Source organism: Alligator sinensis, unplaced genomic scaffold (genome assembly GCF_000455745.1).
Source record: "Alligator sinensis unplaced genomic scaffold, ASM45574v1 scaffold814_1, whole genome shotgun sequence".
In the NCBI taxonomy this organism is placed as follows: Eukaryota; Metazoa; Chordata; order Crocodylia; family Alligatoridae; genus Alligator; species Alligator sinensis.
The window spans coordinates 1,095,920-1,112,562 of record NW_005842352.1 but is presented as its reverse complement, the minus strand read 5'-3'; the positions used below and the strand labels follow the sequence as shown (position 1 = coordinate 1,112,562).

The following is a 16,643-nucleotide window of genomic DNA, read 5'->3' as shown; positions in this document are numbered from 1 at the left end:
TTCCCTGCCCTCCGGCGTGTCCACTTCTCCCCATAGCTTTGTGTCATCTGCAAACTTGGACAGAGTACATTTCACTCCCTCGTCCAAGTCACTGATGAAGACATTAAAGAGTATCGGTCCAAGGACCGAGCCCTGTGGGACCCCACTGCCCACACCCTTCCAGATCGAAACCAACCCATCTACCACGACTCTCTGGGTGCGACCCTCTAGCCAATTCGCCACCCACCGGACTGTGTAGTCATCCAAGTCACAGCCTCTTAACTTGTTCACCAGTATGGGGTGGGATACCGTATCGAAGGCCTTCCTGAAGTCTAAGTATACGACATCAACCCCTACTCCTGTGTCCAGGCGTTTTGTAGCCTGGTCATAAAAAGAGACTAGATTAGTCAGGCACGATCTGCCTGCTACGAACCTGTGCTGGTTTCCCCTCAGCATAATTTGTCCTGCTGGGCTTTCGCAATCTAGGCTGCAGTAGGCTAACGCAAGAGTGCACTGGCAATGCTCTGGATTAGGACATTTGGGCTGGCGGAGGAGGAGGACAATTCAATTGTGTGATTAGTCTACTCTTTTTAGTGTCTCAGCAAGTCTCAGCTAGTGCTGGGACTCAGGTGGAGAGGCTTGCTTAGCGCTGCTTTTTGAGAGGCCCTGATGTCAGAACTGCACCACACGATAGAGCTGTAAGTGTGCATGATTTAAATTCATTAGTAAAGGGCCAGTGGGGGAAAAATTGTGCATATATAGTCCGATGTGAACTTACATAAAGGTAAGTGTGTATGTGTGATTGGTACAATATTTCACAGGGGTTTCAATGCCACCCATTAAAACTCAAACAACAGGATTAGGTTTTGATACATAAGCACCACTGTTCACAACACTGAAAAAAATCAGCGGCGTTTCAGAATTATTTTTTGCTAAACAAAGCCTCCTTGCTATATGATAGTTTTGAATATAAACATGGTAGCTTTTAATTTTGTGAACTTTAATTGAAAGAAAGGGTAAACATTTACCATTATTGATTTTTAAAGAGATCTTTTGCACTGAATAGTTGTCTTTTCATAAAAGCTTCAGTCCTTAGGACTGACTTTGAATCTTGTTCCCCAGGCTGAGGTAAACTGGGAAACAAACTGGGAAACTTTTATCATAATAAACAGTATTTCTCTTTAACATGCAAAAATGGTGCATCTCTAATAGACCTTGATTGCTCAGCTTCTAGAGGACATAAGTGAACCTTAACATACAATTTATCGTGCTCTATGCAAGCCCTTCATCTAAAGTGACATCATGATCAGAAGCTAGGTTATGCAAAAGTACAAGCTGTGAAGAAGCCACATGCTGTTTCAGAGTTTCTCCATAATTGATGCTGCTGGTTTGGAAAGATCATGAACACAACATTTTAGTATATGTCGAATCTGTTCCATATTCTAACAACTTATTGCATATGCTTGATCATTATAACAATTTACTTCATGTTCCTTGCATTAGTGTACTATTTTGTCAAAAGGGAGATTTTCTCTTCCATAGAAATAAATAATTCCCTTTGATGGGGCTGGGAATTTTGTAAACACAGAGGCACAGAGTACACCTCAAAAGTCCTTAGCAGTGAACAGTCGCAATCCTGGGGAGTCAAAGGGAGTACTGGAGGCCACAAAGCCAAAAATATACTTTTTGTCAGTTTAGATTATAACCACTTAAAAGCCATTCAACAGATTTTGAGGAGGAAAAATGTGGTTTGATCTGAACTTGGCTGACAGAGTAGACAGCTTCATGATGTTGGCTTCTAAAGAAATCTTGCAGCAAATGCTACACAGCTAACAAGGTCAGCAGTTGCTATCTAAATCTAGCATATTCATAGGCAGATTAATGGACGGGCCAGGTGGGCATAAACCCAGGGGCCTCTCCTAATTCAGGGCCCCGGGATCCTCATCACCAGGGACATGAAAGCTGCAGTTTTAAACTCGGTGCCTGTTTTTGTCTCCCACGAGGGAGAAAAAAATAACACCGAATTTAAAACTGCGGCTTTTGCATTTGCTCCCTGGGGGCAAGGGGACCGAGCTGGGCCAGAAGATCCATGCGCCCACCTGGCGGGGGGTGGGGGGTGCAGTTGGGGCAGGACCAGGCCAGGAGCGCCGCATCACACCATGCCTTTGCGGGCAGCAGCACTGGGAGGGCCTTGGGGGCTAGAGTCCCCCAAAGTTCATCCTAGCGCCTCTGCAGCCACCCCTCCCAGTGCCACTGCCCACCTGCAGAGAGACAGCATGGCATGGCGCTCCCGGCCTGGTCCAGCAAAGCCCTGCTGTTTGCATCCATGTGGCTGCATGGGACAGCTGGGCAGCAGCTCCCTGCAGGTAAGTGTAGAGGGGCTGGGCAGTGAGCTAGACTGAGCTCATGGCAGGGGCAGGGTGAGGAAGGGCTGCCTCTGTGTGATCGAAAGTGGGGGAGAGGGGAGGTCCTGTGAGGGGAAAGTGTCTGTCTGTCCATCCGTCAGTATCTATTCATGGCAGGGAGAGTGAGTTTGTATCTGTGTCCACGTGCAGCGAGTGAGAGTACAGTGTGTGTACCTATTTCTGTGTGTACGTTTGGCTGTAGCAGGGGCAGGGAGCAGGGAGAAGAGGCGGTCATGTACCCCCCCAGCCCGGCAAAGTCCACCCAGCCTTCCCCACTAGTTCTAAGATGGGAAGGGGCCCCTTTCTCCCCCCTGCAACCCAGCTCCCATGGGGGAAGGGGGTCTCCAATTTTGTGTCTGTCCAGGGCCCCAGTACACCTTAATCCACCTGTGAGCATATTACTAGATTTGATGTAGACTTTCCTGCCTGCTCTAAACTAACCTAGATCCAGTCTAGGTTCAAAACTAACCCTTCTCCTGGGGTTTCACTTCATTGACCAACAAAGGAACAACAAGAAACAAAGTCCAGCCCCACCATGCCTGCTCCTCCGCTTGGCTTTTTCTATAGGTCTGGCTATACAAACAAGTTACCAAAGGTGTGGATGTGTGCATTATCTCTAGAGGGTGGTGGTTGACAGAAGTAAATTGTCATGGTGCCCTGTGACCAGTGGGGACCCCCAAGGCTCTGTCCTTGGACCCATATTGTTCAACATCTTCATTAATGATGTGGACATTGGAGTCAGAAGCGGACTGGCCAAGTTCACCGATGACACCAAACTTTGGGGCAAAGCATCCACACCTGAAGACAGGAGGGCGATCTAGGCTGACCTGGACAGGCTCAACAAATGGGCAGATGAGAACCTGATGGTGTTTAACACAGAAAAATGCAAGGTTCTCCACCTTGGGAGGAAAAACCTGCTGCATGCTTGTAGGCCCAGCAGTGCTACACTGGCTAGTACTACAGAAGAAAGAGACTTGGGGAGTCGTCATTGACCCCAAGATGAACACGAGCCTGCAATGTAATGCTGCAGCTAGTAAAGCGACCAAAACGCTGGCTTGCATCCATAAATGCTTCTCAAGCAAATCCTGGGACATCATTCTCCCGTTGTACTCGGCTTTGGTGAGGCTGCAGCTGGAGTACTACATCCAATTTTGGGCCCCACAATTCAAAAAGGACGTGGAGAAGTTTGAGAGAGTCCAGAAAAGAGCCATGTGCATGATCAGCGGTCGGGAAAACAGACCTTACAATGACAGGCTGAGAGCTATAGAGCTGTTAAGCCTGGAAACGCGCAGGCTCAGGGGCGATCTGATGGCCACCTATAAATTTATCAGCGGTGACCATCAGTATCTGGGGGAACGTTTGTTCACCAGATTACCCCAAGGGATGACGAGGTCAAACGGTTATAAACTACTGCAAGACCATTTCAGGCTGGACATAAGGAAGAATTTCTTTACTGTCTGAGCCCCCAGGTCTGGAATAGCCTGCCATCAGAGGTGGTTCAAGCACCTACATTGAACACCTTCAACAGTAAATTGGATGTTTATTTTGCTGGGATCCTATGACCCCAGCTGACTTCCTGCCCTTCGGGCAGGGGGCTGGACTCGATGATCTTCTGAGATTCCTTCCAGCCCTAATGTCTAGGAAATCTACCCCAGAGCAAATGCTCCATTGTCAGTGCAATATAACTTATCCACCAATGAAAGCAGGTACTATGGTGGCACTGTGCCACCCATCAATAAATGCTGGACCCTGAATTGTTACTTGGTCTTTTTACCCTTCATCCCCTTCTCAGCCCTTAGAAGTAGACTCTCCAAAACAGGACTGAAGCACTGCAGGAAAATGTGCTGGAATGGACAGGTACACACTGTACCTAGCTGTTGTAACAAAATTTGGAAAGGCAATGTAACTTAATGCAGGTTAGGCATCTATGTCTTGAAAATGCATCCATTCAACAAGATAAATGGGCCCATTTATCCTTGGCTTGATCATACAATCTCTCAATCAATTTGAAGTAACTGCACCACACCAATTAACATATAGGAAGAGGACAGTGAATTGAGCCTTCCCTATCCTAAAAATGTTATAGGAGCCCATCCAAAGCAATAAAGGATGGTTTTGAACCACCAAGTCCTGCATTTTTCTTTGAAGTTTTCACTGTTCACAATTGCACTTTGTTTTGGGACGTGTTTTGTTATTGTGGTTTGTTTTGTTCTGCAAACAAACAGCAAATCTGCAAATAAGTCTGTTCAGCTTTTTTCCCCAAATCCAGGGATGATGCCAGCATTAGCACTAAGAAGAACAGCCTGAATTCTGATTTGTTTGGGTTTGTTTTTTTCTTAATTTTGTAAATTTGTGCCATTAATTTTACACAATTTTTTAACTTTGGAATATAAATTGAAGTTCACTAAAGCCAAAATATTTGACATGTGTAATGTCTTAATCTTTCTCAAGAAGTAGGTATGTTTTGCCCCAATAATCAGTATGGCTGCAAAGGGTTCATTAGATACCTTTGATGTAATGAGTAGAAAGGACTCATTAATATGTTGGTAACAAATATATTATTGTGGCATTAAATCCATCAACTAAAAATTATGAGAGAACACAACCAATACAGTCATTTTCCCCAATAGAATAAATTGCTAATTCCCTCCCCCTCAAGTACCTACTGGGATCTGCCCCCACAGACCAATCACCTGCAAATGCCATCTGCAGGACAAAGCAGAGTTTAGTTCTGATCCCCAAAACAGTTTCTAAACCATTACTCACTCTTCCCACCCAAAATGTCTCTTGTTTTATGTATTATAAAACCTATGCAAGAGACTGTCCTTATTATGGAAGCTTCTGATCTAAGGACCATACCAAAATATCTTCAAACATATTGCATACAGTTCTTTTCTAAACTGATTAGAAATCTACTCAGATAAGCAACCAATTTGCATTGGTCTCATGCGTGGTCACTCAAGACAGATTTCAGTCTATATATATAAAGTCTGAGGCTATTCTTGTGGGCTGAGATTGAAGTTATGGTGATTTAATGCAAATCTCAGTAAGACACTAGTATATTAAATCCAGCAAATTTACATGAAACACTATAAAAACTCCTGGTTATGTGCACTTTTTTCTATAATTGCAATGGTGAGTTTAAATCATTAAACATATCTGCCATCACATTTCTATCAGTCACTTAAGCCAAATATGCAGAACCACAAAGCAGGAGTGACTATTGAAGGGACTCAAACTATATCAGTAAGTGAACATTAGAAGATCCACAGCACTGCACAGAGATTTAACTATACAGTTCCCAATGGAGCACCAAGTGTTTTTACATCCACTGCAAGAGGCAGAGCTAATGCCCTGGAAGCAGAATTTCATGCTGCAGAATCTCCTCCATGGCTTTAATCCTCAGAGACAAATACCCTGCTTTATTCCACATATATTCAAATAGAATAGAAATCACCAGACAAACGATTTCCGATCAGGTTAGGCAGGGATTTACCAAGACAGAGCTCTCACCATGGTATCAGTCTTTTCCTCAGTGGCTTATCCTCATTCTGCTCTTGTTAAGTAAACAAGACTAGCACACTAAAAAGTACTCGAAAGTAAAGCACTTGCTTTTAGGTGCCTAACTCAAGCATTTCAATTAGGTTCATTAAGGAAGTTATTACTTGTTAATTGAATAGCAACAGACTGCTAAGGATCACTTATTGAGGTCTAATAAGTATGTGAGAGAGAAATCTACTCCATGTAATTCCATCAGCAATAAACTAGTTTAATTAGATTCTTACTAACAAACTCAAATTGTCAGAAATATTGAGGCAGATAATTGGCACTTAAGAAGATACCTGTAGTAGGTTAGTAGGATTATCAATTAACATACTTACTAAATGTCAGTTTCAGCTCTTAACAAGTAATTGATACCAATGGGCTATGGGTTACCTGGTTAAATACACTTTAAATGTTTAAACTTTTACATTTGGAAACAATTAAAACAACTCTGCAGACTGCTCTTTTTTACAATATAACATACTACATTACTATGTTGGGTTTCAACATCACCTTTCATTATAGGCTCTCAGATCTCTTAGAAACATGACCAAATCAAATCTCACAACAAATCAGTATGACTGGGAGGTCTCATTACCCCAATGTTGTAGGTGGAAAACCTGTCACACAGCCAAGATTATGTAGAAAGATTGAGATAGCCCTACCATACATTCCAAGAGACTTACTCCTTCAAAGTGTCTCAAACCCTTCTTGGGCAACTGGAACATTTTCGACTAGAATCTCTGCTCAGGAGAGGCAGAAATAGAGCCCTAAACCCTATTACCTCATCCCAATCTTCCTCCATGTTATAATAAATTCTACAAGTGTCCTCATAATGTGTTCACTCCTTGTGTGGAACAGGAACAGCTGTACTGATCTGCTTGACCTGACCCTCTTTGGCCACCAGGAATGGGCCATTTGTGCAGTGTCGCAGGGCAGAAGTTTTTGGAAGTCTCATTTCTGTCAGCATTTCTCTAAAACATGAACTTCCCACTTCCACCTGCACATACTGCTGATTTACTGTGCTGTACTACTTGTCTTGTCTATACATAAATGCTTTGACAGCATAGCCATGTCATTTACAAGTATGATTTATTGCTGGCAGTCCTGGCAGCAAAAATCTGAATGTAGACACAGCTTATACAAGTAACTAGAGCTTATTCTCCTCAGGAAACTGATACGAATTACACTAGCAAAGAACTTTTTTGCTGGTGTAAGCTGTCTACACTTAGAATCACAGAATATGAGAGCTGGAAAGGATCTCAGGAGGTCATCTAGTCCAACCCCATGCTCAAGACAAGATCAATCTTGCAGAAGTCATCCCAGCCAAGTGTTTGCTTGAAAGGTTTGCTGGTAGACTCTAGTGATACAGCTACATCAGATATAGACATACAAAGTCTTACCTTTTTTTTCAGGGCAGGGCCTGTGTCTTGTTCTGTGTTCATACAGCACCCAGCACAATGCCTGGCACTTCTAAGTTTAACTATGATACAAATAAAAACAATAATCAACTTTGGGTCTGACCTTCTTGAGCCTCATGAAAAGTGTCCCTCACTGAATTCTCCAATATTCCTATACTAAGTTTCTCTACATTGCTCAGCCATCAAAACTCCTCTTCAATCCACTGTGGCTGTATGGGTAAGCAGACTTCCTGAGGCCCATCCCATCTCACTTCACCCAAGGGCTGGCCAGACACTGCCCCCCTCTATCCTTGAAAAGCCTTGAAGTATTTGATGGACATTTGAGTTTCACATGAACAATACAGAATGTAGGTATTTGGGGGAAATGCAATCTCAAATAATAAATAATACAGAAAATCCAACATATTTCTTACAGCTTCAGTCCCCTTACAATTTAATGTTTGAAATGCTACTCTGTTCCTTTAGAAGCCTTTTCTCTCTCCACTGCTGCTGATGGTTTGTCTTTTAAGACCCTTGAATAATGTGTCTGTTACTCTTGTAACAGATTCCTTGACTACTCTTTATGTATAATAATACTAATAATCTTGCAGCTTTTGGTGATATTTTTCTTCTCTTATACGGATGCCTGGTTTTATGCAGAGCTGTTCTGTTCAGTCTTGTCTTCTGCATAGCTTTTCTGACTAAACAGTATATCTAGGTATATACAGGTGCCTATTTGTTATTGTCCGATATGAGCTGCTTGTGAGCTATTTAATAGAGCACATGTGAAACAGATTAACAGATTTACATTATTTGAACTACAGCAATGCCTATAGGACCCAATCAAGATTAGGGCATTTTTACCCAGGGCACTGTACAAATACATACAAACGCGTGATTTCAGAAGACCTTATGTTACATTTAACCAGTAACTTTTTATGTATGAAATTAACTTGTTCTGAGTAAATAGCACACTGCATAACATGAAGTGCAGCCGTGAAGCATAAATGTATGTTTTGTGGTACATCATCATAGATTTCTATAGTTCCTTTCCTCAGAGGATCTCAGAGATTGATTCAACTTCCCAACACCCCCAGAAGGTTGGTAAATAGTTATCCCAAATACTTGTCTGGTGAGATAACAAAATTATGGAAAAGTTAAGTGATCCATACCAGGTCACAAAGCAAGTGAGTAGCAAAGCTAAGCCTGGAATGCAGAGTTCAGCTGTTAATTCTGGGTTCTGCCTGCTAGCCAGGCTCCCCAACACTGTATAGTAAGTTAACCTTCTCTTTTGTATAAGTTATCTCCAAATACCTTCTTAGTAACCATTACAGGTTGCAAGTATCTTGAGCCTCTTAGAAAGCATTCTGTTAAAGAATCCCACACTTTCTTTTTTCTTTTCAGACAAATATAGGAACAAAACTCCAACACTGGAGTAATACACAAGGACTGCATGAGGTTCAAGTTACTGTACAATTATAAAGGAAATGGTATACAACAATTCTTATAAGTTATCATCTGTACTATCAGTATACTGCTTATATATGTTAACATTAAACAGTCTAGCTAGAGACTGGTTTACTGGCTGACGAACAGGTATTAACTAAAAGTGCCTTCACCTCTTTATAATATATATAAAAAGTAAAGCATATCTAGATTATGTTTGGTCTGTCTCAATCTATCTGCGATACTGTTGATATTCCTGTGTATTCTCTGATACATTCTCACCCTAAAATTAACTTTATTTACTGAAGCCCACACTCCCCCTCATTTCCTAGTCCAATTTCCCTCCCTTTTGGATCCTGAAATTATCCTTATTTATGCACCCGTTCCCCCTCGTCTAAAATGCAGATATTCACACTAACCCTCATAGATTCATAGATTGTTAAGGGGCTGGAAGGGACCTTGCACAGGTATAAATATAATGTAACATGGGAAGAGTCTGCAGGGAGGTCTGAAATATGGCTCTGGACAGCTTCCTCCAGTATCCAACAAACTATAATATAGTGCCATGACTCTCCTTGGGTGGGACTCAGGAACCTCCCAGGAAGGACTTTGCTACTCGGCTATGGAGGGATTCTATATTCCTTTCCATCTCAGACCTGGTGGGACTCCTTGCATGATTGGAGTGTAGCCAGAGGGGGCTACACCCTGCACAGAAGGGACAGAGTAGGGAGAAAAGGCAGAGGGGTAGCTCTCTATGTGAGAGAGCAGTACACGTCTGGAGGCTGACAGATAAGCAGCTTGAAACCCTCTGGGTCAAGCTATGGTGGGGGGATGGGGATGGGATGAGGTGAGAGAAACCTAACTGTAGGCATTTACTACAGGTTACCGAACCAAGGACAGGAGCTGGATTTGGAGTTGTCTCGAGAACTAGTAGAGGCCATGCATGCAAGGGAATTGGTTGTCATGGGTGACTTCAATTACCCAGACATAGATATGGAGGAACACTTGGCTAGGTCAGGTCATTCACACAGTTTCCCGACTGTGATTGAGGAGCTCTTCCTGACCCAGGAAGTGCAAGGGCCAACCAGAGATAACGCTTTCCTAGACTTGGTCTTGGCCAAGGGAGATGATCAGGTGTGTGGCTTGAAGGGGAACCTGGGCGACAGCAACCATGAAATTATCAGGTTCACTGTCTGCTGCAAGGTTGACAAATCAACCAGCAGGATTGAAGTACTGGGCTTCAAAAATGCTGACTTCAATAGGCTCAGTAGGGGAGGCAGGGATGGAAGGCAAATGGGGTGCATGGAGAGTGGTTGTTCCCCAAGGATATGATCCTTGAAGCACAAAAGAACACTATTCCCATGAAGAGGAAAGGTAGCAGAAGGGCTGGCAAGCCCTCCTGGCTTAATAGGAACATTGCAGTCCTCTTAAAAAAGAAAAAAGAGGTGTACACACAGTGGAAGCTAGGGACAGTCCTCGAGGAGAACTATAGAATAGTGGCCCACGTAGGGAAATGGTCAGGAAGGCCAATGCAGTGACTGAGTTTAGGTTAGTCACGGGAGTCAAGGACAATAAGAAGTCTTTCTTTAGGTACGTAGGCCGCGGAAGGAAAACAAATGGAAGTGTGGGGCCCCTGCTTATCGCCTCGGGGCAGCTGGTAACTGACATTCAGGAAAAAACTGAACTCCTGAATGCCCACTGCTTCAGTATTTCACCAGACTAAGGGGAAAGTCAAGCGAGATAAGGCTCATAGGGGGCATGCCGGGAATGACAGCCCCCCCACTGCAGATGCTGAACAGGTGCAATACCAACTAGAAAAGCTAGACATTTATAAGTCAGCGGGACCGGATGAATTCCATCCGAGAGTGCTGAAGGAGTTGGCTGAGGTCCCTGCAGAACCCCTGGCAAAGCTCTTTCAGAATTCGTGGAGCACGGGGGAGATCCCTGAGGATTGGAAGAGGGCCAACATTGTGCCCATCTTCAAGAAGGGGAAGAGGGAGGGCCCCAGGCAACTATAGGCCAATCAGCCTAACCTCTATGCCAGGGAAAATCCTGGAAAAGCTCATTAAAGAATCTATGTGCAATATGCTCACAGAATGTAAGATTCTGAATGACATTTATTGTGGGTAGGTCTTGTCTTACCAATCTCATCTCCTTTTACGCCCAGGTCTCTCGCCACCTGGACATGGGAGACAAGATAGACATTATATACCTAGACTTCCAAAAAGCTTTTGATCTAGTATCCCACAATATCCTTGTGAGAAAACTGGAAGATTGTGGGCTCAGCTGCTAGACAGTTCAGTGGGTGGGAAATTGGCTCCAGGGTAGGACCTAGAGAGTTCTCATGAACAGATCTGTGTCGTCCTGGTGTGAAGTGGCCAGTGGTGTCCCTCAGGGGTCTGTGTTTGGACCAGTGTTTTTCAACATTATTATCAAAGATTTGGATGGAGGAGTGAAAAGCTCGCTGGTCCAGTTCTGGGCACCGCATTTCAGCAAGGATGTGGAAAAACTTGAGAGGGTCCAGAAAAGAGCCACCTATACAATCGGGGACTTGCAAGGCAAGCCATACCAGAAAAGGCTGAGGGACCTGGGCCTCTAGCCTAAAGAAGAGAAGGTTGAGAGGGGACTTGATAGTGGCTTACCGTTATATCAGAGGAGTGCATCAGGAGCTCAGTGAACAACTGTTCACGAGGGCACCCCTGGGGAAGACCAGGACCAATGGATAAAAACTCCTGGAAGGCCGCTTCAGGCTTACTACCAGGAAAAACTCCTTCACAGTCAGGGTGTCCAGACTGTGGAATAAACTCCCTCCAGAATTGGTGCAGTCAAGAGGAGACTGGGCAGTCACCTAGCTGGGATCACTTAACCCCAGTTGTCTTCCTGCCTAGAGCCCCATTTTTCTAATTATTTCAGTTCTCGACACTGCGGTTTTATCTTCTCCCCTCCACTCCCTGGTAATATCCCCCAGTAATATTCCCCCTTCCATACTATTACTCAGTCCCACTCAAACTTTCTTGAATAGGACTAGTTTTGTGACTTCTTCCAGACTTTTTGTCCTGGTACTTCAGTATCTTCCTCCCCAGGGCTTAACAGTTTGCCATTCAGTATTACAGTAGGGGTGTAGCCATGTTGGTCTAAGGACGTAGGCAGACAAGGTTTTTTGGGTGAATCTGATATCTTTTATTAGACCAATTTAAATAGTTGGAAAACAATTACAGTATTACAGTAGTACATTCAGCTGCTTCTCACTGCCTATGTCAGTCTGAGGCTGAAATTCCAGGATATTTTCCATTAAGTTGTTTCTCAATGACTTTAGGACCTTTTTTCTCCTACTGTTCTTGATGTGTAAAGAGACGTTTAAAAGGAAAACCCCATATGTCTTTTACATTTGCTTCTCTGAGAAATGCTGGAATTTCACTCTGTTTCTTCCCTCTCCTTACTTTTGCCTGTGACAAGGCTTGCAACACTTTTATTTTATATCCTCCCAGAGTAGGATCAGAAATCTCTCTCACCTTCTTCAGAATCTGCTCCATTTGTTCAAAACAGAGCAATTGTAGCATCCATCTCATGGTTTGTTCAAACTGAGGGGAGCAGAGGAAGCTCTCTCTGTTCTGTCTACAAAGACTGCTGCCTTTGTTTTCAGCTGTAGGAAGGAGTGCAATACTTGTTTTACATATGCTGCTGGAGCTCCCTTCTCTACCTTCTGGGAGTTCTCTTATTCTTAAGGTTCAGACTGGATATGAGGAAAAACTTCTTCACTGTTAAAACAATGAGGCAGTGGAACAGACTGCTGAGAAAAGTTATGTAACACCTCCAGTGATGGAGAGTTAAAAAAAAAAAAAAAAAAATCTGGCCAGCCACTGGCTAGGGATAGTCTAGGCATAGCTATGTCTATGTGCTGCTATGGGTATTTCCCATGCTTCTGGGCTTTGCTTGTTACCTCCCCCCCACACATTTTTTTTTTGCTACATGTGGGAGGGTGTTTTTAAGCCATCCTCAGAGGCACTAGGTATTGGCTGCAGCCAAGGCTGGGGATATTGCCTGGGGTGTGACAATGCTCTTACTGGGACTTAAAGCTGGAAGTTCCTGGCAGGAGGGTCCACTCAGAGTCAGTCTGGTTGTTATATTTGGGGTCAAGAAGGAATTTTAACCCCTAGTCAGCCTGATATAGACTCTGCGGTTTTTGCCTTCATCTGTAGTGGGGGGCATGGCGAATGTGCATTAACATCCTTTTAGGAAACAGGGTGCTGGTTCCCTTGGTTATCCTGCCTTACCTGTGGCAGGTGAGGGTGTTATGTCTTGTCATCATGGAATGGGGACCCCAGGGATGACCGTGATACCCCTAGGGCTCCTTGACCATGCCAATCCTGCCCAACGGACACCCTCTCTCTCCTGCCACGTCTTGTTGTACTATAATAAATAGGGAGGCCACCCTCAAGTTTGTATTTTGGGCACGGTCCTGATGGACCCCACTGAACCCCATGGGTTCTTGGATCCCTTTTGGGTCCCGCTCCAAAATGGATGCTTCTCAGGACACCCTTAGCCTTATGAGCTAGATGCATGGCTCCAAACTACCCCTTTACCATGCCCCAAGCCTTGCAGATGGCATTCACATGTTGTCCCTTCAAGGCCTTAGTTTAGCTTGGCCTCTGGTCATTCGGGGGTGAGCAGGCACCCAGCGATATGGCACCCACACTGGCACTGGGGTCCCCACACTATCATGGGCCCCCAATGAGGCCTCCTCCTTCCCCAACAACCTCAGCCCAATCCACCAGTATTATAAAACAGCAACCAAAAATATGAACCCCTAGGCTATAACGTAACACAAAAAGTTCAGGGTGTGCTTTATCCCTTTAAAAGAGTCAAACTTCTTCCCTGACACTAAGTGCCTTGTAGGCAAGGGTACCTGGTGACTTTCTGGAGCCCCATTAGCCCTAAGTGCAGCATATCTGGCAGCTGCAGCATCTCTGGGCAATTCCTCCCTGGAGTCTCCTTCCCCTTTGGCTGCTGGCAGGGAACTGCCTCTCCGGTTCCAGCCCTGGGGTTTATGTGCCCAGGGCCCTGCCTCTTCCGGTCAGCTGACCAGCTGCAGGTGCAGGCTAATTCCCTCCTTAGGCCTGCCACCACAGCAACCTGCACCTGGGGGGTTCCTGCCTGACTGCTATGGCCCTCTCTCTAGGCAGGTTCTGCCCTTAAAGGAGCAGGCACACCTTAGTGCCCTGCGACACTTGTGTCAGGGTTAATGGTAGTTGTACAAAGAGTTATAAGTTTGTATAGGATGGTTTGAATAGGGATGATCTTGCCACAGGCAGGGGGTTAGACTAGATGACCTCTCGTGGTCTCTTCCAGCCCTACTTCTCTATGATTCTATGACTCTTAAGTTATTTCTTCTCTCATGATTTTCTATAATCTCATCTTCCTCTACACGCTCCTTTTTCCAATCATCTTAATCTTATTTTGAAGATTTAGTGCTGATTGGGGGTTTCCTTCTACCTTTATCTGCAGGTCTGTGACCCTGCCCTCAATTTCTTTTTATCTCTGCTTTGATTTTATCAAGCTGTGCCTCCATAAGGGATTTTAAAGTTCTGGTTTCTAAGACTAACTCACCAAAGTCCTCTCTGGTCAAATGTCCTTCTCTGCTCTGTCTGTTCTCTTTCCTCCTGCAGCAGCCATCTTTGATTCTGCAGATACTGGGAACTGCTTGAATGAGGATCTTGCAGAAAGTTTCTTCTGGGGAAGCAGCTTTTCAAATTGGTCCCCTTACCATGGGTGCACATCTCCCAAATGGGGCAAATGGTTTTGGAGAGTTAAGGGCATCAGGGACCAATAACGTTTGTGGATTGTATCATCTCATCCATGGAGGTCTAACTTCAGGCAGCCATCTTCCCAGTGATGTCACATCACAACCCCTCCCCAGTCTCGCTTTTTCTAACAGATACCCACAATCCAAAGCCTCAGATTTTGATGTCAATGAAAGATTTCAAAGTGCACTTTTTATCAACAGCATTGCTGGTCATAAACAAACATGGACCAAAATCACCCTGATGTAACCGATGCCTTCAGCGCAGTTGCACACAGCATCTATAAACATTAATTTATTTCAGCGATTATCCCAGCTAACCTGAACATTGTTTTAGATCCTAGTTGATGGAGAAAAGCCCCAAAGAAACCCAGCTAAGGCACTCTTACGTATGTAGTGTTGTTTCTTATATCATAAATGTAAAACCCACTCTCACCAAAATCCATGAGCAGCCACTGACATACAAATGTTCCTTATAAAAAAAACTGTGAAACAACATTGCATGCAGTGTCCTCACTAACAAAGTCAGAGTTACATGCTATTAAACATTTAAAAAGTCTTGTAAAAAGATCTTAGAATAACGGTGAAACACAGAGACAACTTCAGCACTGCTAACGGGATTATAGCAAATGCTGTAACAAGCATTTCTTTCTTTTGAATTGATGTTAACAAGTACAGTGTTTTACTTGTCTTTGTTTACTGAGGTAACATAAATACTGCATAAACTACATTGCCTTGCCAGCTAAGCATTGTCTGCATGATGGCAGCTTGTTCTAACAGTGTTTATGATATCAAAATAGTTGAAAGCTCCACAGCTGAGCTGGAAGGTTTGGGGTATTATTTCCAAGTTAAAAGTTGTTGTCATTCAATAGCTATCTGAAAAAAACCTTCAGTATGTGAAACCTAAATCTTCCGGAGATCTGCCATGTAGATCAGCACTATGTGCCTTAAACAGAATTTTCAGCCTTTGTAAAAACACTTGAACTAACTTGGGAGCCAAAGTAGCATTTTCAAAAGTGATAAAGGTACGTGTCACATGGGACACAATGTGTTTCAATCAGTGTGGTATTAAAGTTAGAACCTGTTCTGAGCAGTTACGTAGTAATGCTTACTGAAATCCCTAACATACACAGCTCACTGATTGCTAGTCCCAGCCCTCACACTACACTAGTGTTTTGAACCAGCACTGGTGTGCTGCCAGGGCTGGGACCCACAATCAACTGATTGTAGGTCCTAGACCTAGGATCCTCCAGGGATGCAGGCACCTGGCTTTCAACCTGATGTGACAAAACCTGACAAGTGAAAGATCCATGATCCTTTCTCCTGACATGTGGCATTGTTTGTCCCACCTAGAGGCTTGCTACAGCATAGGGGTCCCTGGCTGATGCCATGGCTGGTAGAAGCAGTCTGATGGTAGTTGAATAAGTATTATTTAATATGATCTGGAGATACTCCTCACACAAAAAGTTGGAACTACAACACAAGCACATGTAACATGTGCCTTACTGCTTGAATGGTCACTTGCAACTGAAGTGCATTTAACACATGCAGCACGTAACATGCAACATGGCCCAAACACACACAGGGCACACTGCATACTGCCTCCTTCGGAGCCTGGAACCACTGCTAAGAAACAAACCCCTTCTGCTTACTCCCAATCCATGTGAGCCCCAGCCCAGCATTTAGTCAGTTTTTACAGGTTAGAGTTCTTGGTCCTAGGTATGACCATAAACTGCATCTGATGGGAGGGCCTGATGGCAACGTGGTGGGACTACTCGTGATGGGGTGCTCCTATAAAATACAGGTTTCCCTTGATTTATGCGGGTTCAGTTTATTATGTGAATTCACTCTTATGCGATGACCCTTTTTATACCTGAAATTTGTTATATGTGAAGTAAATTCACTGTTATGTGATCGGCATAGGCGTGCTCCTCCCTACCCCAAGCAGGTAAGTCTGTGAGTTTGTGAGGGGAGGGGAGGGGAGGGGAGAAAGGGCCGTGGGGCCGGGGCCCCACTCACCACAGCCACTGCTGCAGCTACTCTGGGAGTGGCCCAGGGGCTTGGGGCCGG

The 16,643-nt window shown here is 44.2% G+C and overlaps 1 protein-coding gene and 1 long non-coding RNA gene across 3 annotated transcripts in view; one reads left to right on the top strand and one right to left on the bottom strand.

Annotated features, from left to right (window-relative positions):
• The window catches only part of SEMA6D (semaphorin 6D), a 45,516-nt gene extending 36,678 nt beyond the window's left edge, over nt 1–8,838 (top strand). Inside the window, exon 21 of the transcript XR_003095327.1 lies at nt 8,732–8,838. The gene's annotated coding sequence lies outside the window, so the exon portion shown is untranslated. The remainder of the gene's footprint in view (nt 1–8,731) is intronic.
• The window catches only part of LOC112551150, a 155,192-nt gene that overhangs the window by 4,046 nt on the left and 134,503 nt on the right, over nt 1–16,643 (bottom strand). For both annotated transcript variants that reach the window (XR_003095340.1, XR_003095339.1), the window contains one exon: nt 7,331–7,410. This is a non-coding gene — a long non-coding RNA (uncharacterized LOC112551150). The remainder of the gene's footprint in view (nt 1–7,330; nt 7,411–16,643) is intronic.